We start from the raw sequence: 6,000 nt of genomic DNA on the forward strand, positions 1-6,000 counted from the left end.
GGTAAGTATCAGATAGAAAAGAGACCCCCCTCCCCAAACATACACATGTTAAAGAACGGTTTAGGTTTAGTGTGCTTTTATTTATTTTCTTAAGAAAATATGAGGCTACTTTGCAGCTCTTTTCTTAATTCAGAGTGTAACTGAAATTCACCTATATACCTTAATATGTGTTGTATCAGAAATGAATGACATCATCATACCATAGAAGTAAAAAAATTTTCAACGCACTGGCCAGATTAAAAGCACAGATCTTTGTGCAGTTCTTAATTCAATAAAATGCTGTGGTACTTCATGATCAGAAGGAAATATACCCTCAGCAGCATCTGTTTCTTCTATGCCCTTCATGAGAGTCAAAGGGTACTTTACAATCCAATCCAATGCTGGATATAACCTTTTAAATAAATAAAACGTGGTTGAAGGATTTAGAAAGCACTAGATCAAAGAATGTAATCTTTGAGATCTAATAACTACAGTGATGGGTCTAGCATAAGCACATGAGCAGAATAGAACAAAGGTTTGCTGAATATCCACAGTGCCTCTTGGGTTAAAATTCATTACAGAGTCACTCTAAATCCCTAGTTAGGGGGCAGCCCTAAATTTCATTCTAAAATCCACCATGAACTTGATAAATAAACAGAAAACAATATATTTAGGGGAAGAAACTCCAATCTTCACCTTCTTTTGTGTTGTTGTTTGACTATTCAAAATCCAGGTGTTATTTTCCAAACACCTGCCAATTTCAGTTTCAGCCTCGAGGTATTTGGCTACACACCCCAATACACACACACACACACACACACACACACACACACACACACACACACACACACACATATACACAGAGACACACAGACACACACACTCACACACATTTCGACTCTCCAGGATTAACTGAGGGGAGATGGAGAACTGGCTTGTTTTTCCAGCAGTACATGTTTATATCCTATTCCAGCCAAAGGAGACCCAAGCCTTTAGCATTACCTTGTCTAATACACAATGTGCTGCTCATGTGAGTTTTCCCAGTAAGTTGTGGGAATACTTGTGGATAGCTTGATCACCCTTTAAATAAGCAGTAGGACTAAAACAAACAAAGAAACAGATAACTGTGTTCAGAGCTATTGCAAACCCTTCACATGCTCTTTTAGAGCACTAAAGCTTGTCATCTGTCAGGCTTTGAAATTGTAAGCATTGTTCACCAACTTGCACACAAAAAGTTTTCTTGCCTGCTTTGGTGACAAGCTGGAGCAGGTGGTACTGCACCCAGACTTCTGGAAAAATCTTGTTATCTTTCTTTATTTCCCACCATGGGCATTACAACACACAAGCCATCACTTTTGCCCACTACTCAACCAGCATCTTGTCAAATCTGGCTGCAAGATTAAGCTTCCCCAATTCTGAATTCAATATTGCAACCCTAAGGACATAAGAATCAAGCTGGAACATTCTGGGTTTTGGAGTTGACAAAATTGTTTCTGCTCCAAGATCACAGTTTGTGCTGACCATAATGATAAATCATCATGACTGACACTAAGCAAAATTAGTTTGATATTTTCTGCTTTATTTTTCCACATTAGAAACCACTATTAAGTTTGCCACAACTTTCAACCTTTCCTTCAAAAGATTAGGATTATACGAATCAGATATTATTTCTGCTTTGTATAATCCACTCGAAAAATATGAAGCACATTTTGTACACAGACAGGGATGGACACAGTGAAGGTAAGGTAAGATTTAATGGCCAGAGATCCTGCAATAACTGTTTGTTTCGTATAGCAGCATAATTCTTCTTTATTCCAGATTATTTTATTTCATTGGAACATAGTCCTGCCTAATGAAGCCAGGGGGAAGTCTAGGACTCCAGACGCATTGAGCACTTGGCAGCATCTGGTTCTAGTACCAAAGGTTATAGATACAATGACAGTGTCTCAGAAACACCAGACTTAACCATTATCAGAATTACTTGCATCTTTAGCCCCTTTTTTTGGTATTTTTAAAGGTGGGTTAGGTAACAATCAGGCACAGTTCTCCATTGTTATAATTTAAAAACCCCAAAACAATGAGACCCTTTAATGTGATATACTATGAAAAATGAAAGCTCATGCTAATTTCCCACTGATGGGAGACAATGCAATTTTAATCCATAAGCTTGAAACAGGGATATGAAACATTCTAGCCATTAATATTGTTTTTTCAGTCTTAGTCTGTGCTGCAAATCTATATTTATCTATTTATTTTCCAAAAAAAAGGATGTCTTCCAGAAGTGGGCTAAAGCCGTCAGCTTTTTATTACGGTGAAATTTCATTGCACTTGAAACATGAGAAAAGCTCAAGTAAAAACTAGGTAAAGCTCCACAAGTTGGCTTTGTTAGTGAAAAAGCAGTTACAGATGTAAACACTTTAGTGAAAAGTACAACATTCTGATATAGAAGCATCACTTACAATATGTCTAACAGCAGTTGTTTTATACTATTAATATGACTTTCACTAATCTGCTTGCAAAAATCTCATCCTCTATTATTTTCTGTTTCTTGAAACTCGTTTCCATAGCAGGGGGTGGCTAAAAACCACTTTTGTCTTTTACTGTTGCCCCTGTAATGTTTCCTTTTTGAAAGTGCCATTACACAGCTGGATTGTGTCTTCCAAATGCATGAGTCCAAGATCCCAGAAAATGCTACAAAGTTGTAAAATAAAAGTTACTTCATGGAATCAGTGACTGAAATAGCATGAAGCTTCATTTTAACAATTTTTTTTTTATTTTATTTTGCTTAATGTCCTATTTCCCTTTACAACGCCATTCCCAATTCGTGCATTCAGAACCCCATCCTGGAATGAGTTACCTATGGGAATAGCTCATATTTAGTAAGTAGTTTAGGTATAACTGGAAATATCACAGGGTCAAAAATATCTCTCTCAAGTGTGATTTTGTAGCACTGCTTGTCAAATTATTGGATTTCTTTTACAGTAAGGTGGCACAGGAAAGCCCTCCAAGACAAGACCTATGTGTTTTGACAAGAACAACTGTCAGAGTTCTACCCTGTAAATCCTCTTTCACATGTGCAAAGGACATGGGGCAGCTGTACACCTACAGCAGAGAACAAGATGCATTTATGAGGCTCTCATCTCTGAAACTAATTTCTTCACCTTTAGTATATGCATTGATGGAAATTACTCATGTGAGTAAAAGTTGGTTGGAATAGTTTTTCTATAATATAGTATGGCATATACAAATATAGATTAAAAAACACACTTATCAGTACCTACAAAATCTATTCTAAACAGCTTAAGAAAATTTAATTTGTATAATTCACAACATAATTATTGTTTTAAATAAAGATTTTTGCATCCCCTCTCACTCCCCAGTGTTTTTTTTAATTAAGCTTTCTCTCACTACCTCTTTTAAGAATGGCTAGAAATTTAGAACAACCTTTTGATCTTCAAAATTTTCTTTTGATCTAGCAGTTAGATAAAACACTACTATAGAACAGCATTACCAGTCAACAGAGAATCAGCAGCAAACATCAACAACTAATATTTCTCTATTGATGAAAATGTACTAAACATCACAGGTTTCAAAGCCAGCATTAAAACAAAACCCCCGAAGCGATAGTCCTTTACCGCTAGCCCTGATACCCTCAAAAAGTAAGTCTTCAAGACCCTTTAGTTATTATCTTTATTCCTAATGGTCAGTTCTAATTGTGAAGCAGTTTGCATAACAATTATTTAGTTAGCATTTAAGCCAGACTTTGTTATATTTATTAGCAGTAGCAGTAACTCAATAGGCTTGCTGGACCAGATCCTGCCAATTGTTATATATCTGAGGAGTCCCATTGAACTCAGTATCATTCTGTGCACTTGAAGATTTAGCAATTACAGACTTTTATCAACTGTTCAGGCTGTTCATCAACTGTTCATCAACTTTTAAGTACATGCTAAAGTCTAATTAAGTTCAGTGAGAGATAAATGTGCACATATTCAAAATTCAAAATTGCTCAGTCTGAGGTTCTACCTTCCATTTTTAGAATTTCACAATAAAAAGCTGCATTACTAGTGTCACTGAACAATGTAAACCACAGGAAAAAAGAATATTTTGCTATGTCCTCATCTAATGTTGAAAGTGCTGTATATAATTTCTCTTCGATTGTCCTTTTATTTTCTTCCATTTGAGTTGCAGTTAAGATCAAAGAAAAATAAAAGTCTTGTTACAGCTACAGGTCAGTGTAAGATAAGAGGCTCAGCAGTCACTTCTATGTACTGTACACACAAAAATGGGCCAGACTGATATTTAGTTTATCAGTCTAGAATCTAGGAAACATAACATAGGTACTTGAATGTAAATGCATTGCCAAAAGATAATAATCTACATCACTGGAGGAGAGTCACTTGTCCAGCAATTTAAAGGTCATCTGACATACCTTATTTTTCTCTTACAATTAGAATACAGTGAATATACACAGAGTAAAAATCACAGCTTTTTGAAAATTTGACCTTTTAATTGGCTGGCCTGACCTACAGATGAGACAGCAGAGTAGTACAGAACAGAAAACAATAAAGAAATTGAAAGAGAAAAAAATACTAAAGATGTTTTTAGAAGGCAAATTTCAATTAAAACTCAATTCCTATGTGAAAAGAAGAAAAATATTTTTAAGTATGAATCAAAATAATAAAAATCCATCTTTTCTGCTGTAAAAACAGAAGTCAACAGAATAATGCATTCTTTTGCTGGAATCCAGGCCTAGGACCAAAGAATTTGCATATATTAAATTAACGAGATCCAAATTCCTCTACAACAAATATTTATACTGTAAAATATTACAGCCACATTCCTGCATCTCCTTACAATAATAATTCTTAGGGACACAGTATTCTAGAGAGTGTATACAACAGTGGGTTTCTGCAAAGATGGAATGTTTCATTATCAGAGTACCAGCTTATTCATAAATATTAAAAAGTATGGTTTTGAAGTTTTTCAAACATAATTCTTACTGTTTACATTGTCTCTCTACTACTGAAAACAACAGTCAATGTGTACCTCTCCACAAGTCTCTCCCTCACAGTCTTGAACTGCAGAAAACCACTGCTGGTTGCTATGAAGGACTACAGCATGTGCTCTGGACATACACCTAAGCAGACAAGGGGACAAGTAGTCTGACCTTATGCAAAAAGTCATTCTTACAGTGATGGGTACAATTCTTGCTCAAAAGAACAGGATTTGTCCCAAACTGCAGACAAAAGGGCACAGTTCCTTTCTGTCTTATAAAAGTGGGTCTTAAATTTACATCTATAATGGTTCTTTTCTGTTTGCATATGTTATAGGCAATTCTATATATTAGATTAGAGCTGGAAACAGATATTCCAAGATCAAAAGAGCTACTTCTCCACCACTACAAGAAGAGTCATGAAGACATTGCTCAAGACAAACTAACATTATGGATAATCTGATCTTCATTTGGTAAAATTAAACTCCTGGATACGTATTAGTAGTCTGCATTATTAAACAATACTGACAACAGATCAAACTTCTGAAAAGTGACCCACAAGTTACAGAAAGGAATGGCATCTCTGGAACATGTATCCCCCTGTTCTATTGTTGTTAATCATAAGGAAAAACACAAAACAATTTTTTTTTTAAAAGCAACAAACTGAAACAAAACAGAAAGACCCACACTTGCTGCAGCAATGTATCAGTTTCATAAACCGAGCTTCAGAGAACCTTCTGTGGGAAAAGAGCACATTTACCCTTGCACAAATAGCTTTTACTACATGGTGAGATCATACAGAGGATACCACTGAAATACAGAAAATAGACACACTAAACTTTTAGAAAGAGAACTCAAACATAGCAATAATAACTGCAAACACACACTTATTTGAAGAAGAATGCTACATAATTTGCTTCCTCTCAATATACAGAGATCTAATTTAAGCTGCTCCCCTCCCCTTTCCCACTTGACTGTATTTGCAAGAACCAGTGAACACAGAAATGTGCAGCCAGCCCAGGCCC

General features: G+C 35.7%; 1 long non-coding RNA gene across 2 annotated transcripts in view; it reads left to right on the plus strand.

Moving 5' to 3' along the window:
- Positions 1-3,270, plus strand: part of LOC146441386 (uncharacterized) — a 69,600-nt gene extending 66,330 nt beyond the window's left edge. For both annotated transcript variants that reach the window (XR_014849880.1, XR_014849881.1), the window contains exon 3: positions 2,962-3,270. This is a non-coding gene — a long non-coding RNA (uncharacterized LOC146441386). The remainder of the gene's footprint in view (positions 1-2,961) is intronic.
- Positions 3,271-6,000: the final 2,730 nt, after the last annotated feature.

Source organism: Lichenostomus cassidix, chromosome 2 (genome assembly GCF_008360975.1).
Source record: "Lichenostomus cassidix isolate B80296 chromosome 2, HeHo_3.0, whole genome shotgun sequence".
In the NCBI taxonomy this organism is placed as follows: domain Eukaryota; kingdom Metazoa; phylum Chordata; class Aves; order Passeriformes; family Meliphagidae; genus Lichenostomus; species Lichenostomus cassidix.